This window comes from Micromesistius poutassou (genome assembly GCF_964030765.1).
Source record: "Micromesistius poutassou genome assembly, chromosome: 6".
Lineage (NCBI taxonomy): Eukaryota > Metazoa > Chordata > Actinopteri > Gadiformes > Gadidae > Micromesistius > Micromesistius poutassou.
The window spans coordinates 11,912,324-11,937,397 of NC_140276.1; the positions used below are offsets into that span (position 1 = coordinate 11,912,324).

Below are 25,074 nucleotides of genomic sequence, written 5' to 3' on the forward strand. Positions count from 1 at the left end.
TTCACTTCCGTAAAAAATTGAACGACCATTACTCAATACCACCTCAGCCACGTGGCCTAAAGGATAAGGCGTCTGACTTCGGATTAGAAGATTGAGGGTTCGAATCCCTTCGTGGTTACTTGAAAGACCCATCTCTCAAATTCATGTCAGCATGTTCGTGGCTTAATCTATAATTACGCACTTAGTGAAACAAAGGAATACTTAGACCCACTTTAAGTGAATCTTTTTCAAACAGTTTCTAGCTGAAAAACAAACAAACATGGCTTAATCTATAATTACTCACTTAGTGAAACAAAGGAATACTTAGACCCACTTTAAGTGAATCTTTTTCAAACAGTTTCTAGCTGAAAAACAAACAAACATGAAAATAGCTATTGACATCAAAGGAGGGTTAGCTCAGTTGGTTAGAGCGTGGTGCTAATAACGCAAAGGTCACGGGTTCAACCCCCGTACTGGCCATCTCTTACTTGTTGAGTTCATCATTGTATCAATTTGAGGATGATTTATTCACTTCCGTAAAAAATTGAATGACCATTACTTAATACCACCTCAGCCACGTGTCCTAAAAGATAAGGCGTCTGAATTCGGATCAGAAGATTCAGGGTTCGAATCCCTTCGTGGTTACTTGAAAGACCCATCTCTCAAATTCATGTCAGCATGTTCGTGGCTTAATCTATGATTACGCACTTAGTGAAACAAAGGAATACTTAGACCCACTTTGAGTGAATCTTTTTCAAACAGTTTCTAGCTGAAAAACAAACAAACATGGCTTAATCTATAATTACGCACTTAGTGAAACAAAGGAATACTTAGACCCACTTTAAGTGAATCTTTTTCAAACAGTTTCTAGCTGAAAAACAAACAAACATGAAAATAGCTATTGACATCAAAGGCCGGTTAGCTCAGTTGGTTAGAGCGTGGTGCTAATAACGCCAAGGTCACGGGTTCAACCCCCGTACTGGCCATCTCTTACTTGTTGAGTTCATCATTGTATCAATTTGAGGATGATTTATTCACTTCCGTAAAAAATTCAACGACCATTACTCAATACCACCTCAGCCACGTGGCCTAAAGGATAAGGCGTATGACTTCGGATCAGAAGATTGAGGGTTCGAATCCCTTTGTGGTTACTTGAAAGACCCATCTCTCAAATTCATGTCAGCATGTTCGTGGCTTAATCTATAATTACGCACTTAGTGAAACAAAGGAATACTTAGACCCACTTTAAGTGAATCTTTTTCAAACAGTTTCTAGCTGAAAAACAAACAAACATGAAAATAGCTATTGACATCAAAGGCCGGTTAGCTCAGTTGGTTAGAGCGTGGTGCTAATAACGCCAAGGTCAAGGGTTCAACCCCCGTACTGGCCATCTCTTACTTGTTGAGTTCATCATTGTATCAATTTGAGGATGATTTATTCACTTCCGTAAAAAATTGAACGACCATTACTCAATACCACCTCAGCCACGTGGCCTAAAGGATAAGGCGTCTGACTTCGGATCAGAAGATTGAGGGTTCGAATCCCTTCGTGGTTACTTGAAAGACCCATCTCTCAAATTCATGTCAGCATGTTCGTGGCTTAATCTATAATTACGCACTTAGTGAAACAAAGGAATACTTAGACCCACTTTAAGTGAATCTTTTTCAAACAGTTTCTAGCTGAAAAACAAACGAACATGGCTTAATCTATAATTACTCACTTAGTGAAACAAAGGAATACTTAGACCCACTTTAAGTGAATCTTTTTCAAACAGTTTCTAGCTGAAAAACAAACAAACATGAAAATAGCTTTTGACATTAAAGGCGGGTTAGCTCAGTTGGTTAGAGCGTGGTGCTAATAACGCAAAGGTCACGGGTTCAACCCCCGTACTGGCCATCTCTTACTTGTTGAGTTCATCATTGTATCAATTTGAGGATGATTTATTCACTTCCGTAAAAAATTGAATGACCATTACTTAATACCACCTCAGCCACGTGTCCTAAAAGATAAGGCGTCTGAATTCGGATCAGAAGATTCAGGGTTCGAATCCCTTCGTCGTTACTTGAAAGACCCATCTCTCAAATTCATGTCAGCATGTTCGTGGCTTAATCTATAATTACGCACTTAGTGAAACAAAGGAATACTTAGACCCACTTTAAGTGAATCTTTTTCAAACAGTTTCTAGCTGAAAAACAAACAAACATGGCTTAATCTATAATTACGCACTTAGTGAAACAAAGGAATACTTAGACCCACTTTAAGTGAATCTTTTTCAAACAGTTTCTAGCTGAAAAACAAACAAACATGAAAATAGCTATTGACATAAAAGGCCGGTTAGCTCAGTTGGTTAGAGCGTGGTGCTAATAACGCCAAGGTCACGGGTTCAACCCCCGTACTGGCCATCTCTTACTTGTTGAGTTCATCATTGTATCAATTTGAGGATGATTTATTCACTTCCGTAAAAAATTCAATGACCATTACTCAATACCACCTCAGCCACGTGGCCTAAAGGATAAGGTGTCTGACTTCGGATCAGAAGATTGAGGGTTCGAATCCCTTCGTGGTTACTTGAAAGACCCATCTCTCAAATTCATGTCAGCATGTCCGTGGCTTAATCTATAATTACGCACTTAGTGAAACAAAGGAATACTTAGACCCACTTTAAGTGAATCTTTTTCAAACAGTTTCTAGCTGAAAAACAAACAAACATGAAAATAGCTATTGACATAAAAGGCCGGTTAGCTCAGTTGGTTAGAGCGTGGTGCTAATAACGCCAAGGTCACGGGTTCAACCCCCGTACTGGCCATCTCTTACTTGTTGAGTTCATCATTGTATCAATTTGAGGATGATTTATTCACTTCCGTAAAAAATTGAACGACCATTACTCAATACCACCTCAGCCACGTGGCCTAAAGGATAAGGCGTCTGACTTCGGATCAGAAGATTGAGGGTTCGAATCCCTTCATGGTTACTGGAAAGACCCATCTCTCAAATTCATGGCAGCATGTTCGTGGCTTAATCTATAATTACGCACTTAGTGAAACAAAGGAATACTTAGACCCACTTTAAGTGAATCTTTTTCAAACAGTTTCTAGCTGAAAAACAAACAAACATGGCTTAATCTATAATTACTCACTTAGTGAAACAAAGGAATACTTAGACCCACTTTAAGTGAATCTTTTTCAAACAGTTTCTAGCTGAAAAACAAACAAACATGAAAATAGCTATTGACATCAAAGGCCGGTTAGCTCAGTTGGTTAGAGCGTGGTGCTAATAACGCTAAGGTCACGGGTTCAACCCCCGTACTGGCCATCTCTTACTTGTTGAGTTCATCATTGTATCAATTTGAGGATGATTTATTCACTTCCGTAAAAAATTGAAAGACCATTACTCAATGCCACCTCAGCCACGTGGCCTAAAGGATAAGGCGTCTGACTTCGGATCAGAAGATTGAGGGTTCGAATCCCTTCGTGGTTACTTGAAAGACCCATCTCTCAAATTCATGTCAGCATGTTCGTGGCTTAATCTATAATTACGCACTTAGTGAAACAAAGGAATACTTAGACCCACTTTAAGTGAATCTTTTTCAAACAGTTTCTAGCTGAAAAACAAACAAACATGGCTTAATCTATAATTACTCACTTAGTGAAACAAAGGAATACTTAGACCCACTCTAAGTGAATCTTTTTCAAACAGTTTCTAGCTGAAAAACAAACAAACATGAAAATAGCTATTGACATCAAAGGCGGGTTAGCTCAGTTGGTTAGAGCGTGGTGCTAATAACGCAAAGGTCACGGGTTCAACCCCCGTACTGGCCATCTCTTACTTGTTGAGTTCATCATTGTATCAATTTGAGGATGATTTATTCACTTCCGTAAAAAATTGAATGACCATTACTTAATACCACCTCAGCCACGTGTCCTAAAAGATAAGGCGTCTGAATTCGGATCAGAAGATTCAGGGTTCGAATCCCTTCGTGGTTACTTGAAAGACCCATCTCTCAAATTCATGTCAGCATGTTCGTGGCTTAATCTATAATTACGCACTTAGTGAAACAAAGGAATACTTAGACCCACTTTAAGTGAATCTTTTTCAAACTGTTTCTAGCTGAAAAACAAACAAACATGAAAATAGCTATTGACATCAAAGGCCGGTTAGCTCAGTTGGTTAGAGCGTGGTGCTAATAACGCCAAGGTCACGGGTTCAACCCCCGTACTGGCCATCTCTTACTTGTTGAGTTCATCATTGTATCAATTTGAGGATGATTTATTCACTTCCGTAAAAAATTCAATGACCATTACTCAATACCACCTCAGCCACGTGGCCTAAAGGATAAGGCGTCTGACTTCGGATCAGAAGATTGAGGGTTCGAATCCCTTCGTGGTTACTTGAAAGACCCATCTCTCAAATTCATGTCAGCATGTTCGTGGCTTAATCTATAATTACGCACTTAGTGAAACAAAGGAATACTTAGACCCACTTTAAGTGAATCTTTTTCAAACAGTTTCTAGCTGAAAAACAAACAAACTTGGCTTAATCTATAATTACTCACTTAGTGAAACAAAGGAATACTTAGACCCACTTTAAGTGAATCTTTTTCAAACAGTTTCTAGCTGAAAAACAAACAAACATGAAAATAGCTATTGACATCAAAGGCCGGTTAGCTCAGTTGGTTAGAGCGTGGTGCTAATAACGCCAAGGTCACGGGTTCTACCCCCGTACTGGCCATCTCTTACTTGTTGAGTTCATCATTGTATCAATTTGAGGATGATTTATTCACTTCCGTAAAAAATTGAACGACCATTACTCAATACCACCTCAGCCACGTGGCCTAAAGGATAAGGCGTCTGACTTCGGATCAGAAGATTGAGGGTTCGAATCCCTTCGTGGTTACTTGAAAGACCCATCTCTCAAATTCATGTCAGCATGTTCGTGGCTTAATCTATAATTACGCACTTAGTGAAACAAAGGAATACTTAGACCCACTTTAAGTGAATCTTTTTCAAACAGTTTCTAGCTGAAAAACAAACAAACATGGCTTAATCTATAATTACGCACTTAGTGAAACAAAGAAATACCTAGACCCACTTTAAGTGAATCTTTTTCAAACAGTTTCTAGCTGAAAAACAAACAAACATGAAAATAGCTATTGACATCAAAGGCCGGTTAGCTCAGTTGGTTAGAGCGTGGTGCTAGTAAAGCCAAGGTCACGGGTTCAACCCCCGTACTGGCCATCTCTTACTTGTTGAGTTCATCATTGTATCAATTTGAGGATGATTTATTCACTTCCGTAAAAAATTCAATGACCATTACTCAATACCACCTCAGCCACGTGGCCTAAAGGATAAGGCGTCTGACTTCGGATCAGAAGATAGAGGGTTCGAATCCCTTCGTGGTTACTTGAAAGACCCATCTCTCAAATTCATGTCAGCATGTTCGTGGCTTAATCTATAATTACGCACTTAGTGAAACAAAGGAATACTTAGACCCACTTTAAGTGAATCTTTTTCAAACAGTTTCTAGCTGAAAAACAAACAAACTTGGCTTAATCTATAATTACTCACTTAGTGAAACAAAGGAATACTTAGACCCACTTTAAGTGAATCTTTTTCAAACAGTTTCTAGCTGAAAAACAAACAAACATGAAAATAGCTATTGACATCAAAGGCCGGTTAGCTCAGTTGGTTAGAACGTGGTGCTAATAACGACAAGGTCACGGGTTCAACCCCCATACTGGCCATCTCTTACTTGTTGAGTTCATCATTGTATCAATTTGAGGATGATTTATTCACTTCCGTAAAAAAGTGAATGACCATTACTTAATACCACCTCAGCCACGTGTCCTAAAAGATAAGGCGTCTGAATTCGGATCAGAAGATTCAGGGTTCGAATCCCTTCGTGGTTACTTGAAAGACCCATCTCTCAAATTCATGTCAGCATGTTCGTGGCTTAATCTATAATTACGCACTTAGTGAAACAAAGGAATACTTAGACCCACTTTAAGTGAATCTTTTTCAAACAGTTTCTAGCTGAAAAACAAACAAACATGGCTTAATCTATAATTACGCACTTAGTGAAACAAAGGAATACTTAGACCCACTTTAAGTGAATCTTTTTCAAACTGTTTCTAGCTGAAAAACAAACAAACATGAAAATAGCTATTGACATCAAAGGCCGGTTAGCTCAGTTGGTTAGAGCGTGGTGCTAATAACGCCAAGGTCACGGGTTCAACCCCCGTACTGGCTATCTCTTACTTGTTGAGTTCATCATTGTATCAATTTGAGGATGATTTATTCACTTCCGTAAAAAATTCAATGACCATTACTCAATACCACCTCAGCCACGTGGCCTAAAGGATAAGGCGTCTGACTTCGGATCAGAAGATTGAGGGTTCGAATCCCTTCGTGGTTACTTGAAAGACCCATCTCTCAAATTCATGTCAGCATGTTCGTGGCTTAATCTATAATTACGCACTTAGTGAAACAAAGGAATACTTAGACCCACTTTAAGTGAATCTTTTTCAAACAGTTTCTAGCTGAAAAACAAACAAACTTGGCTTAATCTATAATTACTCACTTAGTGAAACAAAGGAATACTTAGACCCACTTTAAGTAAATCTTTTTCAAACAGTTTCTAGCTGAAAAACAAACAAACATGAAAATAGCTATTGACATCAAAGGCCGGTTAGAACAGTTGGTTAGAGCGTGGTGCTAATAACGCCAAGGTCACGGGTTCAACCCCCGTACTGGCCATCTCTTACTTGTTGAGTTCATCATTGTATCAATTTGAGGATGATTTATTCACTTCCGTAAAAAATTGAACGACCATTACTCAATACCACCTCAGCCACGTGGCCTAAAGGATAAGGCGTCTGACTTCGGATCAGAAGATTGAGGGTTCGAATCCCTTCGTGGTTACTTGAAAGACCCATCTCTCAAATTCATGTCAGCATGTTCGTGGCTTAATCTATAATTACGCACTTAGTGAAACAAAGGAATACTTAGACCCACTTTGAGTGAATCTTTTTCAAACAGTTTCTAGCTGAAAAACAAACAAACATGGCTTAATCTATAATTACGCACTTAGTGAAACAAAGGAATACTTAGACCCACTTTAAGTGAATCTTTTTCAAACAGTTTCTAGCTGAAAAACAAACAAACATGAAAATAGCTATTGACATCAAAGGCCGGTTAGCTCAGTTGGTTAGAGCGTGGTGCTAATAACGCCAAGGTCACGGGTTCAAACCCCGTACTGGCCATCTCTTACTTGTTGAGTTCATCATTGTATCAATTTGAGGATGATTTATTCACTTCCGTAAAAAATTCAATGACCATTACTCAATACCACCTCAGCCACGTGGACTAAAGGATAAGGCGTCTGACTTCGGATCAGAAGATTGAGGGTTCGAATCCCTTCGTGGTTACTTGAAAGACCCATCTCTCAAATTCATGTCAGCATGTTCGTGGCTTAATCTATAATTACGCACTTAGTGAAACAAAGGAATACTTAGACCCACTTTAAGTGAATTTTTTTCAAACAGTTTCTAGCTGAAAAACAAACAAACATGGCTTAATCTATAATTACTCACTTAGTGAAACAAAGGAATACTTAGACCCACTTTAAGTGAATCTTTTTCAAACAGTTTCTAGCTGAAAAACAAACAAACATGAAAATAGCTATTGACATCAAAGGCAGGTTAGCTCAGTTGGTTAGAGCGTGGTGCTAATAACGCCAAGGTCACGGGTTCAACCCCCGTACTGGCTATCTCTTACTTGTTGAGTTCATCATTGTATCAATTTGAGGATGATTTGTTCACTTCCGTAAAAAATTGAACGACCATTACTCAATACCACCTCAGCCACGTGGCCTAAAGGATAAGGCGTCTGACTTCGGATCAGAAGATTGAGGGTCCGAATCCCTTCGTGGTTACTTGAAAGACCCATCTCTCAAATTCATGTCAGCATGTTCGTGGCTTAATCTATAATTACGCACTTAGTGAAACAAACGAATACTTAGACCCACTTTAAGTGAATCTTTTTCAAACAGTTTCTAGCTGAAAAACAAACAAACATGGCTTAATCTATAATTACTCACTTAGTGAAACAAAGGAATACTTAGACCCACTTTAAGTGAATCTTTTTCAAACAGTTTCTAGCTGAAAAACAAACAAACATGAAAATAGCTATTGACATCAAAGGAGGGTTAGCTCAGTTGGTTAGAGCGTGGTGCTAATAACGCAAAGGTCACGGGTTCAACCCCCGTACTGGCCAGCTCTTACTTGTTGAGTTCATCATTGTATCAATTTGAGGATGATTTATTCACTTCCGTAAAAAATTGAATGACCATTACTTAATACCACCTCAGCCACGTGTCCTAAAAGATAAGGCGTCTGAATTCGGATCAGAAGATTCAGGGTTCGAATCCCTTCGTGGTTACTTGAAAGACCCATCTCTCAAATTCATGTCAGCATGTTCGTGGCTTAATCTATGATTACGCACTTAGTGAAACAAAGGAATACTTAGACCCACTTTGAGTGAATCTTTTTCAAACAGTTTCTAGCTGAAAAACAAACAAACATTGCTTAATCTATAATTACGCACTTAGTGAAACAAAGGAATACTTAGACCCACTTTAAGTGAATCTTTTTCAAACAGTTTCTAGCTGAAAAACAAACAAACATGAAAATAGCTATTGACATCAAAGGCCGGTTAGCTCAGTTGGTTAGAGCGTGGTGCTAATAACGCCAAGGTCACGGGTTCAACCCCCGTACTGGCCATCTCTTACTTGTTGAGTTCATCATTGTATCAATTTGAGGATGATTTATTCACTTCCGTAAAAAATTCAATGACCATTACTCAATACCACCTCAGCCACGTGGCCTAAAGGATAAGGCGTCTGACTTCGGATCAGAAGATTGAGGGTTCGAATCCCTTCGTGGTTACTTGAAAGACCCATCTCTCAAATTCATGTCAGCATGTTCGTGGCTTAATCTATAATTACGCACTTAGTGAAACAAAGGAATACTTAGACCCACTTTAAGTGAATCTCTTTCAAACAGTTTCTAGCTGAAAAACAAACAAACTTGGCTTAATCTATAATTACTCACTTAGTGAAACAAAGGAATACTTAGACCCACTTTAAGTGAATCTTTTTCAAACAGTTTCTAGCTGAAAAACAAACAAACATGAAAATAGCTATTGACAACAAAGGCCGGTTAGCTCAGTTGGTTAGAGCGTGGTGCTAATAACGCCAAGGTCACGGGTTCAACCCCCGTACTGGCCATCTCTTACTTGTTGAGTTCATCATTGTATCAATTTGAGGATGATTTATTCACTTCCGTAAAAAATTGAACGACCATTACTCAATACCACCTCAGCCACGTGGCCTAAAGGGTAAGGCGTCTGACTTCGGATCAGAAGATTGAGGGTTCGAATCCCTTCGTGGTTACTTGAAAGACCCATCTCTCAAATTCATGTCAGCATGTTCGTGGCTTAATCTATAATTACGCACTTAGTGAAACAAAGGAATACTTAGACCCACTTTAAGTGAATCTTTTTCAAACAGTTTCTAGCTGAAAAACAAACGAACATGGCTTAATCTATAATTACGCACTTAGTGAAACAAAGGAATACTTAGACCCACTTTAAGTGAATCTTTTTCAAACAGTTTCTAGCTGAAAAACAAACAAACATGACAATAGCTTTTGACATCAAAGGCGGGTTAGCTCAGTTGGTTAGAGCGTGGTGCTAATAACGCAAAGGTCACGGGTTCAACCCCCGTACTGGCCATCTCTTACTTGTTGAGTTTATCATTGTATCAATTTGAGGATGATTTATTCACTTCCGTAAAAAATTGAATGACCATTACTTAATACCACCTCAGCCACGTGTCCTAAAAGATAAGGCGTCTGAATTCGGATCAGAAGATTCAGGGTTCGAATCCCTTCGTGGTTACTTGAAAGACCCATCTCTCAAGTTCATGTCAGCATGTTCGTGGCTTAATCTATAATTACGCACTTAGTGAAACAAAGGAATACTTAGACCCACTTTAAGTGAATCTTTTTCAAACAGTTTCTAGCTGAAAAACAAACAAACATGGCTTAATCTATAATTACGCACTTAGTGAAACAAAGGAATACTTAGACCCACTTTAAGTGAATCTTTTTCAAACAGTTTCTAGCTGAAAAACAAACAAACATGAAAATAGCTATTGACTTCAAATGCCGGTTAGCTCAGTTGGTTAGAGCGTGGTGCTAATAACGCCAAGGTCACGGGTTCAACCCCCGTACTGGCAATCTCTTACTTGTTGAGTTCATCATTGTATCAATTTGAGGATGATTTATTCACTTCCGTAAAAAATTGAACGACCATTACTTAATACCACCTCAGCCACGTGTCCTAAAAGATAAGGCGTCTGAATTCGGATCAGAAGATTCAGGGTTCGAATCCCTTCGTGGTTACTTGAAAGACCCATCTCTCAAAATCATGTCAGCATGTTCGTGGCTTAATCTATAATTACGCACTTAGTGAAACAAAGGAATACTTAGACCCACTTTAAGTGAATCTTTTTCAAACAGTTTCTAGCTGAAAAACAAACAAACATGGCTTAATCTATAATTACGCACTTAGTGAAACAAAGGAATACTTAGACCCACTTTAAGTGAATCTTTTTCAAACAGTTTCTAGCTGAAAAACAAACAAACATGAAAATAGCTATTGACATCAAAGGCCGGTTAGCTCAGTTGGTTAGAGCGTGGTGCTAATAACGCCAAGGTCACGGGTTCAACCCCCGTACTGGCCATCTCTTACTTGTTGAGTTCATCATTGTATCAATTTGAGGATGATTTATTCACTTCCGTAAAAAATTGAACGACCATTACTTAATACCACCTCAGCCACGTGTCCTAAAAGATAAGGCGTCTGAATTCGGATCAGAAAATTGAGCGTTCGAATCCCTTCGTGGTTACTGGAAAGACCCATCTCTCAAATTCATGTCAGCATGTTCGTGGCTTAATCTATAATTACGCACTTAGTGAAACAAAGGAATACTTAGACCCACTTTAAGTGAATCTTTTTCAAACAGTTTCTAGCTGAAAAACAAACAAACATGGCTTAATCTATAATTACTCACTTAGTGAAACAAAGGAATACTTAGACCCACTTTAAGTGAATCTTTTTCAAACAGTTTCTAGCTGAAAAACAAACAAACATGAAAATAGCTATTGACATCAAAGGCCGGTTAGCTCAGTTGGTTAGAGCGTGGTGCTAATAACGCCAAGGTCACGGGTTCAACCCCCGTACTGGCTATCTCTTACTTGTTGAGTTCATCATTGTATCAATTTGAGGATGATTTATTCACTTCCGTAAAAAATTGAACGACCATTACTCAATACCACCTCAGCCACGTGGCCTAAAGGATAAGGCGTCTGACTTCGGATCAGAAGATTGAGGGTTCGAATCCCTTCGTGGTTACTTGAAAGACCCATCTCTCAAATTCATGTCAGCATGTTCGTGGCTTAATCTATAATTACACACTTAGTGAAACAAAGGAATACTTAGACCCACTTTAAGTGAATCTTTTTCAAACAGTTTCTAGCTGAAAAACAAACAAACATGGCTTAATCTATAATTACTCACTTAGTGAAACAAAGGAATACTTAGACCCACTTTAAGTGAATCTTTTTCAAACAGTTTCTAGCTGAAAAACAAACAAACATGAAAATAGCTATTGACATCAAAGGCCGGTTAGCTCAGTTGGTTAGAGCGTGGTGCTAATAACGCCAAGGTCACGGGTTCAACCCCCGTACTGGCAATCTCTTACTTGTTGAGTTCATCATTGTATCAATTTGAGGATGATTTATTCACTTCCGTAAAAAATTGAACGACCATTACTCAATACCACCTCAGCCACGTGGCCTAAAGGATAAGGCGTCTGACTTCGGATCAGAAGATTGAGGGTTCGAATCCCTTCGTGGTTACTGGAAAGACCCATCTCTCAAATTCATGTCAGCATGTTCGTGGCTTAATCTATAATTACGCACTTAGTGAAACAAAGGAATACTTAGACCCACTTTAAGTGAATCTTTTTCAAACAGTTTCTAGCTGAAAAACAAACAAACATGGCTTAATCTATAATTACTCACTTAGTGAAACAAAGGAATACTTAGACCCACTTTAAGTGAATCTTTTTCAAACAGTTTCTAGCTGAAAAACAAACAAACATGAAAATAGCTATTGACATCAAAGGCCGGTTAGCTCAGTTGGTTAGAGCGTGGTGCTAATAACGCCAAGGTCACGGGTTCAACCCCCGTACTGGCCATCTCTTACTTGTTGAGTTCATCATTGTATCAATTTGAGGATGATTTATTCACTTCCGTAAAAAATTGAACGACCATTACTCAATACCACCTCAGCCACGTGGCTTAAAGGATAAGGCGTCTGACTTCGGATCAGAAGATTGAGGGTTCGAATCCCTTCGTGGTTACTGGAAAGACCCATCTCTCAAATTCATGGCAGCATGTTCGTGGCTTAATCTATAATTACGCACTTAGTGAAACAAAGGAATACTTAGACCCACTTTAAGTGAATCTTTTTCAAACAGTTTCTAGCTGAAAAACAAACAAACATGGCTTAATCTATAATTACTCACTTAGTGAAACAAAGGAATACTTAGACCCACTTTAAGTGAATCTTTTTCAAACAGTTTCTAGCTGAAAAACAAACAAACATGAAAATAGCTATTGACATCAAAGGCCGGTTAGCTCAGTTGGTTAGAGCGTGGTGCTAATAACGCCAAGGTCACGGGTTCAACCCCCGTACTGGCTATCTCTTACTTGTTGAGTTCATCATTGTATCAATTTGAGGATGATTTATTCACTTCCGTAAAAAATTGAACGACCATTACTCAATACCACCTCAGCCACGTGGCCTAAAGGATAAGGCGTCTGACTTCGGATCAGAAGATTGAGTGTTCGAATCCCTTCGTGGTTACTTGAAAGACCCATCTCTCAAATTCATGTCAGCATGTTCGTGGCTTAATCTATAATTACGCACTTAGTGAAACAAAGGAATACTTAGACCCACTTTAAGTGAATCTTTTTCAAACAGTTTCTAGCTGAAAAACAAACAAACATGGCTTAATCTATAATTACGCACTTAGTGAAACAAAGGAATACTTAGACCCACTTTAAGTGAATCTTTTTCAAACAGTTTCTAGCTGAAAAACAAACAAACATGAAAATAGCTATTGACATCAAAGGCCGGTTAGCTCAGTTGGTTAGAGCGTGGTGCTAATAACGCCAAGGTCACGGGTTCAACCCCCGTACTGGCTATCTCTTACTTGTTGAGTTCATCATTGTATCAATTTGAGGATGATTTATTCACTTCCGTAAAAAATTGAACGACCATTACTCAATACCACCTCAGCCACGTGGCCTAAAGGATAAGGCGTCTGACTTCGGATTAGAAGATTGAGGGTTCGAATCCCTTCGTGGTTACTTGAAAGACCCATCTCTCAAATTCATGTCAGCATGTTCGTGGCTTAATCTATAATTACGCACTTAGTGAAACAAAGGAATACTTAGACCCACTTTAAGTGAATCTTTTTCAAACAGTTTCTAGCTGAAAAACAAACAAACATGGCTTAATCTATAATTACTCACTTAGTGAAACAAAGGAATACTTAGACCCACTTTAAGTGAATCTTTTTCAAACAGTTTCTAGCTGAAAAACAAACAAACATGAAAATAGCTGTTGACATCAAAGGAGGGTTAGCTCAGTTGGTTAGAGCGTGGTGCTAATAACGCAAAGGTCACGGGTTCAACCCCCGTACTGGCCATCTCTTACTTGTTGAGTTCATCATTGTATCAATTTGAGGATGATTTATTCACTTCCGTAAAAAATTGAATGACCATTACTTAATACCACCTCAGCCACGTGTCCTAAAAGATAAGGCGTCTGAATTCGGATCAGAAGATTCAGGGTTCGAATCCCTTCGTGGTTACTTGAAAGACCCATCTCTCAAATTCATGTCAGCATGTTCGTGGCTTAATCTATGATTACGCACTTAGTGAAACAAAGGAATACTTAGACCCACTTTGAGTGAATCTTTTTCAAACAGTTTCTAGCTGAAAAACAAACAAACATGGCTTAATCTATAATTACGCACTTAGTGAAACAAAGGAATACTTAGACCCACTTTAAGTGAATCTTTTTCAAACAGTTTCTAGCTGAAAAACAAACAAACATGAAAATAGCTATTGACATCAAAGGCCGGTTAGCTCAGTTGGTTAGAGCGTGGTGCTAATAACGCCAAGGTCACGGGTTCAACCCCCGTACTGGCCATCTCTTACTTGTTGAGTTCATCATTGTATCAATTTGAGGATGATTTATTCACTTCCGTAAAAAATTCAACGACCATTACTCAATACCACCTCAGCCACGTGGCCTAAAGGATAAGGCGTATGACTTCGGATCAGAAGATTGAGGGTTCGAATCCCTTTGTGGTTACTTGAAAGACCCATCTCTCAAATTCATGTCAGCATGTTCGTGGCTTAATCTATAATTACGCACTTAGTGAAACAAAGGAATACTTAGACCCACTTTAAGTGAATCTTTTTCAAACAGTTTCTAGCTGAAAAACAAACAAACATGAAAATAGCTATTGACATCAAAGGCCGGTTAGCTCAGTTGGTTAGAGCGTGGTGCTAATAACGCCAAGGTCAAGGGTTCAACCCCCGTACTGGCCATCTCTTACTTGTTGAGTTCATCATTGTATCAATTTGAGGATGATTTATTCACTTCCGTAAAAAATTGAACGACCATTACTCAATACCACCTCAGCCACGTGGCCTAAAGGATAAGGCGTCTGACTTCGGATCAGAAGATTGAGGGTTCGAATCCCTTCGTGGTTACTTGAAAGACCCATCTCTCAAATTCATGTCAGCATGTTCGTGGCTTAATCTATAATTACGCACTTAGTGAAACAAAGGAATACTTAGACCCACTTTAAGTGAATCTTTTTCAAACAGTTTCTAGCTGAAAAACAAACGAACATGGCTTAATCTATAATTACTCACTTAGTGAAACAAAGGAATACTTAGACCCACTTTAAGTGAATCTTTTTCAAACAGTTTCTAGCTGAAAAACAAACAAACATGAAAATAGCTTTTGACATTAAAGGCGGGTTAGCTCAGTTGGTTAGAGCGTGGTGCTAATAACGCAAAGGTCACGGGTTCAACCCCCGTACTGGCCATCTCTTACTTGTTGAGTTCATCATTGTATCAATTTGAGGATGATTTATTCACTTCCGTAAAAAATTGAATGACCATTACTTAATACCACCTCAGCCACGTGTCCTAAAAGATAAGGCGTCTGAATTCGGATCAGAAGATTCAGGGTTCGAATCCCTTCGTCGTTACTTGAAAGACCCATCTCTCAAATTCATGTCAGCATGTTCGTGGCTTAATCTATAATTACGCACTTAGTGAAACAAAGGAATACTTAGACCCACTTTAAGTGAATCTTTTTCAAACAGTTTCTAGCTGAAAAACAAACAAACATGGCTTAATCTATAATTACGCACTTAGTGAAACAAAGGAATACTTAGACCCACTTTAAGTGAATCTTTTTCAAACAGTTTCTAGCTGAAAAACAAACAAACATGAAAATAGCTATTGACATAAAAGGCCGGTTAGCTCAGTTGGTTAGAGCGTGGTGCTAATAACGCCAAGGTCACGGGTTCAACCCCCGTACTGGCCATCTCTTACTTGTTGAGTTCATCATTGTATCAATTTGAGGATGATTTATTCACTTCCGTAAAAAATTCAATGACCATTACTCAATACCACCTCAGCCACGTGGCCTAAAGGATAAGGTGTCTGACTTCGGATCAGAAGATTGAGGGTTCGAATCCCTTCGTGGTTACTTGAAAGACCCATCTCTCAAATTCATGTCAGCATGTTCGTGGCTTAATCTATAATTACGCACTTAGTGAAACAAAGGAATACTTAGACCCACTTTAAGTGAATCTTTTTCAAACAGTTTCTAGCTGAAAAACAAACAAACATGGCTTAATCTATAATTACGCACTTAGTGAAACAAAGGAATACTTAGACCCACTTTAAGTGAATCTTTTTCAAACAGTTTCTAGCTGAAAAACAAACAAACATGAAAATAGCTATTGACATAAAAGGCCGGTTAGCTCAGTTGGTTAGAGCGTGGTGCTAATAACGCCAAGGTCACGGGTTCAACCCCCGTACTGGCCATCTCTTACTTGTTGAGTTCATCATTGTATCAATTTGAGGATGATTTATTCACTTCCGTAAAAAATTGAACGACCATTACTCAATACCACCTCAGCCACGTGGCCTAAAGGATAAGGCGTCTGACTTCGGATCAGAAGATTGAGGGTTCGAATCCCTTCGTGGTTACTGGAAAGACCCATCTCTCAAATTCATGGCAGCATGTTCGTGGCTTAATCTATAATTACGCACTTAGTGAAACAAAGGAATACTTAGACCCACTTTAAGTGAATCTTTTTCAAACAGTTTCTAGCTGAAAAACAAACAAACATGGCTTAATCTATAATTACTCACTTAGTGAAACAAAGGAATACTTAGACCCACTTTAAGTGAATCTTTTTCAAACAGTTTCTAGCTGAAAAACAAACAAACATGAAAATAGCTATTGACATCAAAGGCCGGTTAGCTCAGTTGGTTAGAGCGTGGTGCTAATAACGCCAAGGTCACGGGTTCAACCCCCGTACTGGCTATCTCTTACTTGTTGAGTTCATCATTGTATCAATTTGAGGATGATTTATTCACTTCCGTAAAAAATTGAACGACCATTACTCAATACCACCTCAGCCACGTGGCCTAAAGGATAAGGCGTCTGACTTCGGATCAGAAGATTGAGGGTTCGAATCCCTTCGTGGTTACTTGAAAGACCCATCTCTCAAATTCATGTCAGCATGTTCGTGGCTTAATCTATAATTACGCACTTAGTGAAACAAAGGAATACTTAGACCCACTTTAAGTGAATCTTTTTCAAACAGTTTCTAGCTGAAAAACAAACAAACATGGCTTAATCTATAATTACGCACTTAGTGAAACAAAGGAATACTTAGACCCACTTTAAGTGAATCTTTTTCAAACAGTTTCTAGCTGAAAAACAAACAAACATGAAAATAGCTATTGACATCAAAGGCCGGTTAGCTCAGTTGGTTAGAGCGTGGTGCTAATAACGCCAAGGTCACGGGTTCAACCCCCTTACTGGCCATCTCTTACTTGTTGAGTTCATCATTGTATCAATTTGAGGATGATTTATTCACTTCCGTAAAAAATTGAACGACCATTACTCAATACCACCTCAGCCACGTGGCCTAAAGGATAAGGCGTCTGACTTCGGATCAGAAGATTGAGGGTTCGAATCCCTTCGTGGTTACTTGAAAGACCCATCTCTCAAATTCATGTCAGCATGTTCGTGGCTTAATCTATAATTACGCACTTAGTGAAACAAAGGAATACTTAGACCCACTTTAAGTGAATCTTTTTCAAACAGTTTCTAGCTGAAAAACAAACAAACATGGCTTAATCTATAATTACGCACTTAGTGAAACAAAGGAATACTTAGACCCACTTTAAGTGAATCTTTTTCAAACAGTTTCTAGCTGAAAAACAAACAAACATGAAAATAGCTATTGACATCAAAGGCCGGTTAGCTCAGTTGGTTAGAGCGTGGTGCTAATAACGCCAAGGTCACGGGTTCAACCCCCGTACTGGCCATCTCTTACTTGTTGAGTTCATCATTGTATCAATTTGAGGATGATTTATTCACTTCCGTAAAAAATTCAATGACCATTCCTCAATACCACCTCAGCCACGTGGCCTAAAGGATAAGGCGTCTGACTTCGGATCAGAAGATTGAGGGTTCGAATCCCTTCGTGGTTACTGGAAAGACCCATCTCTCAAATTCATGTCAGCATGTTCGTGGCTTAATCTATAATTACGCACTTATTGAAACAAAGGAATACTTAGACCCACTTTAAGTGAATCTTTTTCAAACAGTTTCTAGCTGAAAAACAAACAAACATGGCTTAATCTATAATTACTCACTTAGTGAAACAAAGGAATACTTAGACCCACTTTAAGTGAATCTTTTTCAAACAGTTTCTAGCTGAAAAACAAACAAACATGAAAATAGCTATTGACATCAAAGGCCGGTTAGCTCAGTTGGTTAGAGCGTGGTGCTAATAACGCCAAGGTCACGGGTTCAACCCCCGTACTGGCCATCTCTTACTTGTTGAGTTCATCATTGTATCAATTTGAGGATGATTTATTCACTTCCGTAAAAAATTGAACGACCATTACTCAATACCACCTCAGCCACGTGGCCTAAAGGATAAGGCGTCTGACTTCGGATCAGAAGATTGAGGGTTCGAATCCCTTCGTGGTTACTTGAAAGACCCATCTCTCAAATTCATGTCAGCATGTTCGTGGCTTAATCTATAATTACGCACTTAGTGAAACAAAGGAATACTTGGACCCACTTTAAGTGAATCTTTTTCAAACAGTTTCTAGCTGAAAAACAAACAAACATGGCTTAATCTATAATTACGCACTTAGTGAAACAAAGGAATACTTAGACCCACTTTAAGTGAATCTTTTTCAAACAGTTTCTAGCTGAAAAACAAACAAACATGAAAATAGCTATTGACATCAAAGGCCGGTTAGCTCAGTTGGTTAGAGCGTGGTGCTAATAACGCCAAGGTCACGGGTTCAACCCCCGTACTGGCCATCTCTTACTTGTTGAGTTCATCATTGTATCAATTTGAGGATGATTTATTCACTTCCGTAAAAAATTCAATGACCATTCCTCAATACCACCTCAGCCACGTGGCCTAAAGGATAAGGCGTCTGACTTCGGATCAGAAGATTGAGGGTTCGAATCCCTTCGTGGTTACTGGAAAGACCCATCTCTCAAATTCATGTCAGCATGTTCGTGGCTTAATCTATAATTACGCACTTAGTGAAACAAAGGAATACTTAGACCCACTTTAAGTGAATCTTTTTCAAACAGTTTCTAGCTGAAAAACAAACAAACATGGCTTAATCTATAATTACTCACTTAGTGAAACAAAGGAATACTTAGACCCACTTTAAGTGAATCTTTTTCAAACAGTTTCTAGCTGAAAAACAAACAAACATGAAAATAGCTATTGACATCAAAGGCCGGTTAGCTCAGTTGGTTAGAGCGTGGTGCTAATAACGCCAAGGTCACGGGTTCAACCCCCGTACTGGCCATCTCTTACTTGTTGAGTTCATCATTGTATCAATTTGAGGATGATTTATTCACTTCCGTAAAAAATTGAACGACCATTACTCAATACCACCTCAGCCACGTGGCTTAAAGGATAAGGCGTCTGACTTCGGATCAGAAGATTGAGGGTTCGAATCCCTTCGTGGTTACTGGAAAGACCCATCTCTCAAATTCATGGCAGCATGTTCGTGGCTTAATCTATAAGTACGCACTTAGTGAAACAAAGGAATACTTAGACCCACTTTAAGTGAATCTTTTTCAAACAGTTTCTAGCTGAAAAACAAACAAACATGGCTTAATCTATAATTACTCACTTAGTGAAACAAAGGAATACTTAGACCCACTTTAAGTGAATCTTTTTCAAACAGTTTCTAGCTGAAAAACAAACAAACATGAAAATAGCTATTGACATCAAAGGCCGGTTAGCTCAGTTGGTTAGAGCGTGGTGCTAATAACGCCAAGGTCACGGGTTCAACCCCCGTACTGGCTATCTCTTACTTGTTGAGTTCATCATTGTATCAATTTGAGGATGATTTATTCACTTCCGTAAAAAATTGAACGACCATTACTCAATACCACCTCAGCCACGTGGCCTAAAGGATAAGGCGTCTGACTTCGGATCAGAAGATTGAGTGTTCGAATCCCTTCGTGGTTACTTGAAAGACCCATCTCTCAAATTCATGTCAGCATGTTCGTGGCTTAATCTATAATTACGCACTTAGTGAAACAAAGGAATACTTAGACCCACTTTAAGTGAATCTTTTTCAAACAGTTTCTAGCTGAAAAACAAACAAACATGGCTTAATCTATAATTACGCACTTAGTGAAACAAAGGAATACTTAGACCCACTTTAAGTGAATCCTTTTCAAACAGTTTCTAGCTGAAAAACAAACAAACATGAAAATAGCTATTGACATCAAAGGCCGGTTAGCTCAGTTGGTTAGAGCGTGGTGCTAATAACGCCAAGGTCACGGGTTCAACCCCCGTACTGGCCATCTCTTACTTGTTGAGTTCATCATTGTATCAATTTGAGGATGATTTATTCACTTCCGTAAAAAATTCAATGACCATTACTCAATACCACCTCTGCCACGTGGCCTAAAGGATAAGGCGTCTGACTTCGGATCAGAAGATTGAGGGTTCGAATCCCTTCGTGGTTACTTGAAAGACCCATCTCTCAAATTCATGTCAGCATGTTCGTGGCTTAATCTATAATTACACACTTAGTGAAACAAAGGAATACTTAGACCCACTTTAAGTGAATCTTTTTCAAACAGTTTCTAGCTGAAAAACAAACAAACATGGCTTAATCTATAATTACTCACTTAGTGAAACAAAGGAATACTTAGACCCACTTTAAGTGAATCTTTTTCAAACAGTTTCTAGCTGAAAAACAAACAAACATGAAAATAGCTATTGACATCAAAGGCCGGTTAGCTCAGTTGGTTAGAGGGTGGTGCTAATAACGCCAAGGTCACGGGTTCAACCCCCGTACTGGCTATCTCTTACTTGTTGAGTTCATCATTGTATCAATTTGAGGATGATTTATTCACTTCCGTAAAAAATTGAACGACCATTACTCAATACCACCTCAGCCACGTGGCCTAAAGGATAAGGCGTCTGACTTCGGATTAGAAGATTGAGGGTTCGAATCCCTTCGTGGTTACTTGAAAGACCCATCTCTCAAATTCATGTCAGCATGTTCGTGGCTTAATCTATAATTACGCACTTAGTGAAACAAAGGAATACTTAGACCCACTTTAAGTGAATCTTTTTCAAACAGTTTCTAGCTGAAAAACAAACGAACATGGCTTAATATATAATTACTCACTTAGTGAAACAAAGGAATACTTAGACCCACTTTAAGTGAATCTTTTTCAAACAGTTTCTAGCTGAAAAACAAACAAACATGAAAATAGCTTTTGACATTAAAGGCGGGTTAGCTCAGTTGGTTAGAGTGTGGTGCTAATAACGCAAAGGTCACGGGTTCAACCCCCGTACTGGCCATCTCTTACTTGTTGAGTTCATCATTGTATCAATTTGAGGATGATTTATTCACTTCCGTAAAAAATTGAATGACCATTACTTAATACCACCTCAGCCACGTGTCCTAAAAGATAAGGCGTCTGAATTCGGATCAGAAGATTCAGGGTTCGAATCCCTTCGTCGTTACTTGAAAGACCCATCTCTCAAATTCATGTCAGCATGTTCGTGGCTTAATCTATAATTACGCACTTAGTGAAACAAAGGAATACTTAGACCCACTTTAAGTGAATCTTTTTCAAACAGTTTCTAGCTGAAAAACAAACAAACATGGCTTAATCTATAATTACGCACTTAGTGAAACAAAGGAATACTTAGACCCACTTTAAGTGAATCTTTTTCAAACAGTTTCTAGCTGAAAAACAAACAAACATGAAAATAGCTATTGACATCAAAGGCCGGTTAGCTCAGTTGGTTAGAGCGTGGTGCTAATAACGCCAAGGTCACGGGTTCAACCCCCGTACTGGCTATCTCTTACTTGTTGAGTTCATCATTGTATCAATTTGAGGATGATTTATTCACTTCCGTAAAAAATTCAATGACCATTACTCAATACCACCTCAGCCACGTGGCCTAAAGGATAAGGCGTCTGACTTCGGATCAGAAGATTGAGGGTTCGAATCCCTTCGTGGTTACTTGAAAGACCCATCTCTCAAATTCATGTCAGCATGTTCGTGGCTTAATCTATAATTACGCACTTAGTGAAACAAAGGAATACTTAGACCCACTTTAAGTGAATCTTTTTCAAACAGTTTCTAGCTGAAAAACAAACAAACTTGGCTTAATCTATAATTACTCACTTAGTGAAACAAAGGAATACTTAGACCCACTTTAAGTGAATCTTTTTCAAACAGTTTCTAGCTGAAAAACAAACAAACATGAAAATAGCTATTGACATCAAAGGCCGGTTAGCTCAGTTGGTTAGAGCGTGGTGCTAATAACGCCAAGGTCACGGGTTCAACCCCCGTACTGGCCATCTCTTACTTGTTGAGTTCATCATTGTATCAATTTGAGGATGATTTATTCACTTCCGTAAAAAATTGAACGACCATTACTCAATACCACCTCAGCCACGTGGCCTAAAGGATAAGGCGTCTGACTTCGGATCAGAAGATTGAGGGTTCGAATCCCTTCGTGGTTACTTGAAAGACCCATCTCTCAAATTCATGTCAGCATGTTCGTGGCTTAATCTATAATTACGCACTTAGTGAAACAAAGGAATACTTAGACCCACTTTAAGTGAATCTTTTTCAAACAGTTTCTAGCTGAAAAACAAACGAACATGGCTTAATATATAATTACTCACTTAGTGAAACAAAGGAATACTTAGACCCACTTTAAGTGAATCTTTTTCAAACAGTTTCTAGCTGAAAAACAAACAAACATGAAAATAGCTTTTGACATTAAAGGCGGGTTAGCTCAGTTGGTTAGAGCGTGGTGCTAATAACGCAAAGGTCACGGGTTCAACCCCCGTACTGGCCATCTCTTACTTGTTGAGTTCATCATTGTATCAATTTGAGGATGATTTATTCACTTCCGTAAAAAATTGAATGACCATTACTTAATACCACCTCAGCCACGTGTCCTAAAAGATAAGGCGTCTGAATTCGGATCAGAAGATTCAGGGTTCGAATCCCTTCGTGGTTACTTGAAAGACCCATCTCTCAAATTCATGTCAGCATGTTCGTGGCTTAATCTATGATTACGCACTTAGTGAAACAAAGGAATACTTAGACCCACTTTGAGTGAACCTTTTTCAAACAGTTTCTAGCTGAAAAACAAACAAACATGGCTTAATCTATAATTACGCACTTAGTGAAACAAAGGAATACTTAGACCCACTTTAAGTGAATCTTTTTCAAACAGTTTCTAGCTGAAAAACAAACAAACATGAAAATAGCTATTGACATCAAAGGCCGGTTAGCTCAGTTGGTTAGAGCGTGGTGCTAATAACGCCAAGGTCACGGGTTCAACCCCCGTACTGGCCATCTCTTACTTGTTGAGTTCATCATTGTATCAATTTGAGGATGATTTATTCACTTCCGTAAAAAATTCAATGACCATTACTCAATACCACCTCAGCCACGTGGCTTAAAGGATAAGGCGTATGACTTCGGATCAGAAGATTGAGGGTTCGAATCCCTTCGTGGTTACTTGAAAGACCCATCTCTCAAATTCATGTCAGCATGTTCGTGGCTTAATCTATAATTACGCACTTAGTGAAACAAAGGAATACTTAGACCCACTTTAAGTGAATCTTTTTCAAACAGTTTCTAGCTGAAAAACAAACAAACTTGGCTTAATCTATAATTACTCACTTAGTGAAACAAAGGAATACTTAGACCCACTTTAAGTGAATCTTTTTCAAACAGTTTCTAGCTGAAAAACAAACAAACATGAAAATAGCTATTGACATCAAAGGCCGGTTAGCTCAGTTGGTTAGAGCGTGGTGCTAATAACGCCAAGGTCAAGGGTTCAACCCCCGTACTGGCCATCTCTTACTTGTTGAGTTCATCATTGTATCAATTTGAGGATGATTTATTCACTTCCGTAAAAAATTGAACGACCATTACTCAATACCACCTCAGCCACGTGGCCTAAAGGATAAGGCGTCTGACTTCGGATCAGAAGATTGAGGGTTCGAATCCCTTCGTGGTTACTTGAAAGACCCATCTCTCAAATTCATGTCAGGATGTTCGTGGCTTAATCTATAATTACGCACTTAGTGAAACAAAGGAATACTTAGACCCACTTTAAGTGAATCTTTTTCAAACAGTTTCTAGCTGAAAAACAAACGAACATGGCTTAATATATAATTACTCACTTAGTGAAACAAAGGAATACTTAGACCCACTTTAAGTGAATCTTTTTCAAACAGTTTCTAGCTGAAAAACAAACAAACATGAAAATAGCTTTTGACATTAAAGGCGGGTTAGCTCAGTTGGTTAGAGTGTGGTGCTAATAACGCAAAGGTCACGGGTTCAACCCCCGTACTGGCCATCTCTTACTTGTTGAGTTCATCATTGTATCAATTTGAGGATGATTTATTCACTTCCGTAAAAAATTGAATGACCATTACTTAATACCACCTCAGCCACGTGTCCTAAAAGATAAGGCGTCTGAATTCGGATCAGAAGATTCAGGGTTCGAATCCCTTCGTCGTTACTTGAAAGACCCATCTCTCAAATTCATGTCAGCATGTTCGTGGCTTAATCTATAATTACGCACTTAGTGAAACAAAGGAATACTTAGACCCACTTTAAGTGAATCTTTTTCAAACAGTTTCTAGCTGAAAAACAAACAAACATGGCTTAATCTATAATTACGCACTTAGTGAAACAAAGGAATACTTAGACCCACTTTAAGTGAATCTTTTTCAAACAGTTTCTAGCTGAAAAACAAACAAACATGAAAATAGCTATTGACATCAAAGGCCGGTTAGCTCAGTTGGTTAGAGCGTGGTGCTAATAACGCCAAGGTCACGGGTTCAACCCCCGTACTGGCCATCTCTTACTTGTTGAGTTCATCATTGTATCAATTTGAGGATGATTTATTCACTTCCGTAAAAAATTCAATGACCATTACTCAATACCACCTCAGCCACGTGGCCTAAAGGATAAGGCGTCTGACTTCGGATCAGAAGATTGAGGGTTCGAATCCCTTCGTGGTTACTTGAAAGACCCATCTCTCAAATTCATGTCAGCATGTTCGTGGCTTAATCTATAATTACGCACT

The 25,074-nt window shown here is 38.8% G+C and overlaps 65 non-coding genes across 65 annotated transcripts; all 65 read left to right on the forward strand.

The window, feature by feature from the left end:
• The first annotated feature begins 45 nt into the window (after nucleotides 1-45).
• Nucleotides 46-118, forward strand: AC3HAE_019509 (transfer RNA arginine (anticodon UCG)). The gene has a single exon. It is a non-coding gene; the product is annotated as a tRNA-Arg (tRNA).
• A 773-nt stretch (nucleotides 119-891) lies between these two features.
• AC3HAE_019511 (transfer RNA isoleucine (anticodon AAU)) lies at nucleotides 892-965 on the forward strand. Its single transcript has one exon. It is a non-coding gene; the product is annotated as a tRNA-Ile (tRNA).
• Nucleotides 966-1,295: 330 nt separating this feature from the next.
• Nucleotides 1,296-1,369, forward strand: AC3HAE_019512 (transfer RNA isoleucine (anticodon AAU)). Its single transcript has one exon. It is a non-coding gene; the product is annotated as a tRNA-Ile (tRNA).
• Nucleotides 1,370-1,461: 92 nt separating this feature from the next.
• Nucleotides 1,462-1,534, forward strand: AC3HAE_019513 (transfer RNA arginine (anticodon UCG)). Its single transcript has one exon. It is a non-coding gene; the product is annotated as a tRNA-Arg (tRNA).
• Nucleotides 1,535-2,307: 773 nt separating this feature from the next.
• AC3HAE_019514 (transfer RNA isoleucine (anticodon AAU)) lies at nucleotides 2,308-2,381 on the forward strand. The gene has a single exon. It is a non-coding gene; the product is annotated as a tRNA-Ile (tRNA).
• A 92-nt stretch (nucleotides 2,382-2,473) lies between these two features.
• On the forward strand, nucleotides 2,474-2,546 carry AC3HAE_019516 (transfer RNA arginine (anticodon UCG)). Its single transcript has one exon. It is a non-coding gene; the product is annotated as a tRNA-Arg (tRNA).
• Nucleotides 2,547-2,711: 165 nt separating this feature from the next.
• AC3HAE_019517 (transfer RNA isoleucine (anticodon AAU)) lies at nucleotides 2,712-2,785 on the forward strand. The gene has a single exon. It is a non-coding gene; the product is annotated as a tRNA-Ile (tRNA).
• Nucleotides 2,786-3,217: 432 nt separating this feature from the next.
• Nucleotides 3,218-3,291, forward strand: AC3HAE_019518 (transfer RNA isoleucine (anticodon AAU)). Its single transcript has one exon. It is a non-coding gene; the product is annotated as a tRNA-Ile (tRNA).
• Nucleotides 3,292-3,383: 92 nt separating this feature from the next.
• Nucleotides 3,384-3,456, forward strand: AC3HAE_019519 (transfer RNA arginine (anticodon UCG)). Its single transcript has one exon. It is a non-coding gene; the product is annotated as a tRNA-Arg (tRNA).
• Nucleotides 3,457-4,127: 671 nt separating this feature from the next.
• On the forward strand, nucleotides 4,128-4,201 carry AC3HAE_019520 (transfer RNA isoleucine (anticodon AAU)). Its single transcript has one exon. It is a non-coding gene; the product is annotated as a tRNA-Ile (tRNA).
• Nucleotides 4,202-4,293: 92 nt separating this feature from the next.
• AC3HAE_019521 (transfer RNA arginine (anticodon UCG)) lies at nucleotides 4,294-4,366 on the forward strand. The gene has a single exon. It is a non-coding gene; the product is annotated as a tRNA-Arg (tRNA).
• A 267-nt stretch (nucleotides 4,367-4,633) lies between these two features.
• AC3HAE_019523 (transfer RNA isoleucine (anticodon AAU)) lies at nucleotides 4,634-4,707 on the forward strand. Its single transcript has one exon. It is a non-coding gene; the product is annotated as a tRNA-Ile (tRNA).
• A 92-nt stretch (nucleotides 4,708-4,799) lies between these two features.
• On the forward strand, nucleotides 4,800-4,872 carry AC3HAE_019524 (transfer RNA arginine (anticodon UCG)). The gene has a single exon. It is a non-coding gene; the product is annotated as a tRNA-Arg (tRNA).
• A 267-nt stretch (nucleotides 4,873-5,139) lies between these two features.
• On the forward strand, nucleotides 5,140-5,213 carry AC3HAE_019525 (transfer RNA threonine (anticodon AGU)). The gene has a single exon. It is a non-coding gene; the product is annotated as a tRNA-Thr (tRNA).
• Nucleotides 5,214-5,305: 92 nt separating this feature from the next.
• AC3HAE_019527 (transfer RNA arginine (anticodon UCG)) lies at nucleotides 5,306-5,378 on the forward strand. Its single transcript has one exon. It is a non-coding gene; the product is annotated as a tRNA-Arg (tRNA).
• Nucleotides 5,379-6,151: 773 nt separating this feature from the next.
• On the forward strand, nucleotides 6,152-6,225 carry AC3HAE_019528 (transfer RNA isoleucine (anticodon AAU)). Its single transcript has one exon. It is a non-coding gene; the product is annotated as a tRNA-Ile (tRNA).
• A 92-nt stretch (nucleotides 6,226-6,317) lies between these two features.
• AC3HAE_019529 (transfer RNA arginine (anticodon UCG)) lies at nucleotides 6,318-6,390 on the forward strand. Its single transcript has one exon. It is a non-coding gene; the product is annotated as a tRNA-Arg (tRNA).
• Nucleotides 6,391-6,823: 433 nt separating this feature from the next.
• On the forward strand, nucleotides 6,824-6,896 carry AC3HAE_019530 (transfer RNA arginine (anticodon UCG)). Its single transcript has one exon. It is a non-coding gene; the product is annotated as a tRNA-Arg (tRNA).
• Nucleotides 6,897-7,163: 267 nt separating this feature from the next.
• On the forward strand, nucleotides 7,164-7,237 carry AC3HAE_019531 (transfer RNA isoleucine (anticodon AAU)). Its single transcript has one exon. It is a non-coding gene; the product is annotated as a tRNA-Ile (tRNA).
• A 1,444-nt stretch (nucleotides 7,238-8,681) lies between these two features.
• On the forward strand, nucleotides 8,682-8,755 carry AC3HAE_019532 (transfer RNA isoleucine (anticodon AAU)). The gene has a single exon. It is a non-coding gene; the product is annotated as a tRNA-Ile (tRNA).
• Nucleotides 8,756-8,847: 92 nt separating this feature from the next.
• On the forward strand, nucleotides 8,848-8,920 carry AC3HAE_019533 (transfer RNA arginine (anticodon UCG)). The gene has a single exon. It is a non-coding gene; the product is annotated as a tRNA-Arg (tRNA).
• Nucleotides 8,921-9,187: 267 nt separating this feature from the next.
• Nucleotides 9,188-9,261, forward strand: AC3HAE_019535 (transfer RNA isoleucine (anticodon AAU)). Its single transcript has one exon. It is a non-coding gene; the product is annotated as a tRNA-Ile (tRNA).
• Nucleotides 9,262-9,353: 92 nt separating this feature from the next.
• Nucleotides 9,354-9,426, forward strand: AC3HAE_019536 (transfer RNA arginine (anticodon UCG)). The gene has a single exon. It is a non-coding gene; the product is annotated as a tRNA-Arg (tRNA).
• Nucleotides 9,427-10,199: 773 nt separating this feature from the next.
• AC3HAE_019538 (transfer RNA isoleucine (anticodon AAU)) lies at nucleotides 10,200-10,273 on the forward strand. The gene has a single exon. It is a non-coding gene; the product is annotated as a tRNA-Ile (tRNA).
• Nucleotides 10,274-10,705: 432 nt separating this feature from the next.
• AC3HAE_019539 (transfer RNA isoleucine (anticodon AAU)) lies at nucleotides 10,706-10,779 on the forward strand. The gene has a single exon. It is a non-coding gene; the product is annotated as a tRNA-Ile (tRNA).
• A 432-nt stretch (nucleotides 10,780-11,211) lies between these two features.
• AC3HAE_019540 (transfer RNA isoleucine (anticodon AAU)) lies at nucleotides 11,212-11,285 on the forward strand. The gene has a single exon. It is a non-coding gene; the product is annotated as a tRNA-Ile (tRNA).
• A 92-nt stretch (nucleotides 11,286-11,377) lies between these two features.
• AC3HAE_019541 (transfer RNA arginine (anticodon UCG)) lies at nucleotides 11,378-11,450 on the forward strand. The gene has a single exon. It is a non-coding gene; the product is annotated as a tRNA-Arg (tRNA).
• Nucleotides 11,451-11,717: 267 nt separating this feature from the next.
• On the forward strand, nucleotides 11,718-11,791 carry AC3HAE_019542 (transfer RNA isoleucine (anticodon AAU)). The gene has a single exon. It is a non-coding gene; the product is annotated as a tRNA-Ile (tRNA).
• A 92-nt stretch (nucleotides 11,792-11,883) lies between these two features.
• AC3HAE_019543 (transfer RNA arginine (anticodon UCG)) lies at nucleotides 11,884-11,956 on the forward strand. The gene has a single exon. It is a non-coding gene; the product is annotated as a tRNA-Arg (tRNA).
• Nucleotides 11,957-12,223: 267 nt separating this feature from the next.
• On the forward strand, nucleotides 12,224-12,297 carry AC3HAE_019544 (transfer RNA isoleucine (anticodon AAU)). Its single transcript has one exon. It is a non-coding gene; the product is annotated as a tRNA-Ile (tRNA).
• Nucleotides 12,298-12,389: 92 nt separating this feature from the next.
• Nucleotides 12,390-12,462, forward strand: AC3HAE_019545 (transfer RNA arginine (anticodon UCG)). Its single transcript has one exon. It is a non-coding gene; the product is annotated as a tRNA-Arg (tRNA).
• A 267-nt stretch (nucleotides 12,463-12,729) lies between these two features.
• On the forward strand, nucleotides 12,730-12,803 carry AC3HAE_019547 (transfer RNA isoleucine (anticodon AAU)). Its single transcript has one exon. It is a non-coding gene; the product is annotated as a tRNA-Ile (tRNA).
• A 432-nt stretch (nucleotides 12,804-13,235) lies between these two features.
• AC3HAE_019549 (transfer RNA isoleucine (anticodon AAU)) lies at nucleotides 13,236-13,309 on the forward strand. The gene has a single exon. It is a non-coding gene; the product is annotated as a tRNA-Ile (tRNA).
• A 92-nt stretch (nucleotides 13,310-13,401) lies between these two features.
• On the forward strand, nucleotides 13,402-13,474 carry AC3HAE_019550 (transfer RNA arginine (anticodon UCG)). Its single transcript has one exon. It is a non-coding gene; the product is annotated as a tRNA-Arg (tRNA).
• Nucleotides 13,475-14,247: 773 nt separating this feature from the next.
• Nucleotides 14,248-14,321, forward strand: AC3HAE_019551 (transfer RNA isoleucine (anticodon AAU)). The gene has a single exon. It is a non-coding gene; the product is annotated as a tRNA-Ile (tRNA).
• A 330-nt stretch (nucleotides 14,322-14,651) lies between these two features.
• AC3HAE_019552 (transfer RNA isoleucine (anticodon AAU)) lies at nucleotides 14,652-14,725 on the forward strand. Its single transcript has one exon. It is a non-coding gene; the product is annotated as a tRNA-Ile (tRNA).
• A 92-nt stretch (nucleotides 14,726-14,817) lies between these two features.
• On the forward strand, nucleotides 14,818-14,890 carry AC3HAE_019553 (transfer RNA arginine (anticodon UCG)). Its single transcript has one exon. It is a non-coding gene; the product is annotated as a tRNA-Arg (tRNA).
• A 773-nt stretch (nucleotides 14,891-15,663) lies between these two features.
• AC3HAE_019554 (transfer RNA isoleucine (anticodon AAU)) lies at nucleotides 15,664-15,737 on the forward strand. The gene has a single exon. It is a non-coding gene; the product is annotated as a tRNA-Ile (tRNA).
• Nucleotides 15,738-15,829: 92 nt separating this feature from the next.
• On the forward strand, nucleotides 15,830-15,902 carry AC3HAE_019555 (transfer RNA arginine (anticodon UCG)). The gene has a single exon. It is a non-coding gene; the product is annotated as a tRNA-Arg (tRNA).
• A 267-nt stretch (nucleotides 15,903-16,169) lies between these two features.
• Nucleotides 16,170-16,243, forward strand: AC3HAE_019556 (transfer RNA isoleucine (anticodon AAU)). The gene has a single exon. It is a non-coding gene; the product is annotated as a tRNA-Ile (tRNA).
• Nucleotides 16,244-16,335: 92 nt separating this feature from the next.
• AC3HAE_019557 (transfer RNA arginine (anticodon UCG)) lies at nucleotides 16,336-16,408 on the forward strand. Its single transcript has one exon. It is a non-coding gene; the product is annotated as a tRNA-Arg (tRNA).
• A 267-nt stretch (nucleotides 16,409-16,675) lies between these two features.
• On the forward strand, nucleotides 16,676-16,749 carry AC3HAE_019560 (transfer RNA isoleucine (anticodon AAU)). Its single transcript has one exon. It is a non-coding gene; the product is annotated as a tRNA-Ile (tRNA).
• A 92-nt stretch (nucleotides 16,750-16,841) lies between these two features.
• Nucleotides 16,842-16,914, forward strand: AC3HAE_019561 (transfer RNA arginine (anticodon UCG)). Its single transcript has one exon. It is a non-coding gene; the product is annotated as a tRNA-Arg (tRNA).
• A 267-nt stretch (nucleotides 16,915-17,181) lies between these two features.
• On the forward strand, nucleotides 17,182-17,255 carry AC3HAE_019562 (transfer RNA isoleucine (anticodon AAU)). The gene has a single exon. It is a non-coding gene; the product is annotated as a tRNA-Ile (tRNA).
• Nucleotides 17,256-17,347: 92 nt separating this feature from the next.
• AC3HAE_019563 (transfer RNA arginine (anticodon UCG)) lies at nucleotides 17,348-17,420 on the forward strand. Its single transcript has one exon. It is a non-coding gene; the product is annotated as a tRNA-Arg (tRNA).
• A 267-nt stretch (nucleotides 17,421-17,687) lies between these two features.
• Nucleotides 17,688-17,761, forward strand: AC3HAE_019564 (transfer RNA isoleucine (anticodon AAU)). Its single transcript has one exon. It is a non-coding gene; the product is annotated as a tRNA-Ile (tRNA).
• A 92-nt stretch (nucleotides 17,762-17,853) lies between these two features.
• On the forward strand, nucleotides 17,854-17,926 carry AC3HAE_019566 (transfer RNA arginine (anticodon UCG)). Its single transcript has one exon. It is a non-coding gene; the product is annotated as a tRNA-Arg (tRNA).
• Nucleotides 17,927-18,193: 267 nt separating this feature from the next.
• On the forward strand, nucleotides 18,194-18,267 carry AC3HAE_019567 (transfer RNA isoleucine (anticodon AAU)). Its single transcript has one exon. It is a non-coding gene; the product is annotated as a tRNA-Ile (tRNA).
• Nucleotides 18,268-18,359: 92 nt separating this feature from the next.
• Nucleotides 18,360-18,432, forward strand: AC3HAE_019568 (transfer RNA arginine (anticodon UCG)). Its single transcript has one exon. It is a non-coding gene; the product is annotated as a tRNA-Arg (tRNA).
• A 267-nt stretch (nucleotides 18,433-18,699) lies between these two features.
• On the forward strand, nucleotides 18,700-18,773 carry AC3HAE_019569 (transfer RNA isoleucine (anticodon AAU)). Its single transcript has one exon. It is a non-coding gene; the product is annotated as a tRNA-Ile (tRNA).
• A 92-nt stretch (nucleotides 18,774-18,865) lies between these two features.
• Nucleotides 18,866-18,938, forward strand: AC3HAE_019571 (transfer RNA arginine (anticodon UCG)). Its single transcript has one exon. It is a non-coding gene; the product is annotated as a tRNA-Arg (tRNA).
• Nucleotides 18,939-19,205: 267 nt separating this feature from the next.
• AC3HAE_019573 (transfer RNA isoleucine (anticodon AAU)) lies at nucleotides 19,206-19,279 on the forward strand. Its single transcript has one exon. It is a non-coding gene; the product is annotated as a tRNA-Ile (tRNA).
• Nucleotides 19,280-19,371: 92 nt separating this feature from the next.
• AC3HAE_019574 (transfer RNA arginine (anticodon UCG)) lies at nucleotides 19,372-19,444 on the forward strand. The gene has a single exon. It is a non-coding gene; the product is annotated as a tRNA-Arg (tRNA).
• Nucleotides 19,445-19,711: 267 nt separating this feature from the next.
• AC3HAE_019575 (transfer RNA isoleucine (anticodon AAU)) lies at nucleotides 19,712-19,785 on the forward strand. Its single transcript has one exon. It is a non-coding gene; the product is annotated as a tRNA-Ile (tRNA).
• Nucleotides 19,786-20,217: 432 nt separating this feature from the next.
• Nucleotides 20,218-20,291, forward strand: AC3HAE_019576 (transfer RNA isoleucine (anticodon AAU)). The gene has a single exon. It is a non-coding gene; the product is annotated as a tRNA-Ile (tRNA).
• Nucleotides 20,292-20,889: 598 nt separating this feature from the next.
• On the forward strand, nucleotides 20,890-20,962 carry AC3HAE_019577 (transfer RNA arginine (anticodon UCG)). Its single transcript has one exon. It is a non-coding gene; the product is annotated as a tRNA-Arg (tRNA).
• Nucleotides 20,963-21,735: 773 nt separating this feature from the next.
• AC3HAE_019578 (transfer RNA isoleucine (anticodon AAU)) lies at nucleotides 21,736-21,809 on the forward strand. Its single transcript has one exon. It is a non-coding gene; the product is annotated as a tRNA-Ile (tRNA).
• A 92-nt stretch (nucleotides 21,810-21,901) lies between these two features.
• On the forward strand, nucleotides 21,902-21,974 carry AC3HAE_019579 (transfer RNA arginine (anticodon UCG)). Its single transcript has one exon. It is a non-coding gene; the product is annotated as a tRNA-Arg (tRNA).
• A 267-nt stretch (nucleotides 21,975-22,241) lies between these two features.
• Nucleotides 22,242-22,315, forward strand: AC3HAE_019580 (transfer RNA isoleucine (anticodon AAU)). Its single transcript has one exon. It is a non-coding gene; the product is annotated as a tRNA-Ile (tRNA).
• Nucleotides 22,316-22,407: 92 nt separating this feature from the next.
• AC3HAE_019582 (transfer RNA arginine (anticodon UCG)) lies at nucleotides 22,408-22,480 on the forward strand. Its single transcript has one exon. It is a non-coding gene; the product is annotated as a tRNA-Arg (tRNA).
• A 773-nt stretch (nucleotides 22,481-23,253) lies between these two features.
• Nucleotides 23,254-23,327, forward strand: AC3HAE_019583 (transfer RNA isoleucine (anticodon AAU)). Its single transcript has one exon. It is a non-coding gene; the product is annotated as a tRNA-Ile (tRNA).
• Nucleotides 23,328-23,759: 432 nt separating this feature from the next.
• AC3HAE_019585 (transfer RNA isoleucine (anticodon AAU)) lies at nucleotides 23,760-23,833 on the forward strand. The gene has a single exon. It is a non-coding gene; the product is annotated as a tRNA-Ile (tRNA).
• A 92-nt stretch (nucleotides 23,834-23,925) lies between these two features.
• AC3HAE_019586 (transfer RNA arginine (anticodon UCG)) lies at nucleotides 23,926-23,998 on the forward strand. Its single transcript has one exon. It is a non-coding gene; the product is annotated as a tRNA-Arg (tRNA).
• A 773-nt stretch (nucleotides 23,999-24,771) lies between these two features.
• Nucleotides 24,772-24,845, forward strand: AC3HAE_019587 (transfer RNA isoleucine (anticodon AAU)). Its single transcript has one exon. It is a non-coding gene; the product is annotated as a tRNA-Ile (tRNA).
• Nucleotides 24,846-24,937: 92 nt separating this feature from the next.
• On the forward strand, nucleotides 24,938-25,010 carry AC3HAE_019588 (transfer RNA arginine (anticodon UCG)). Its single transcript has one exon. It is a non-coding gene; the product is annotated as a tRNA-Arg (tRNA).
• Nucleotides 25,011-25,074: the final 64 nt, after the last annotated feature.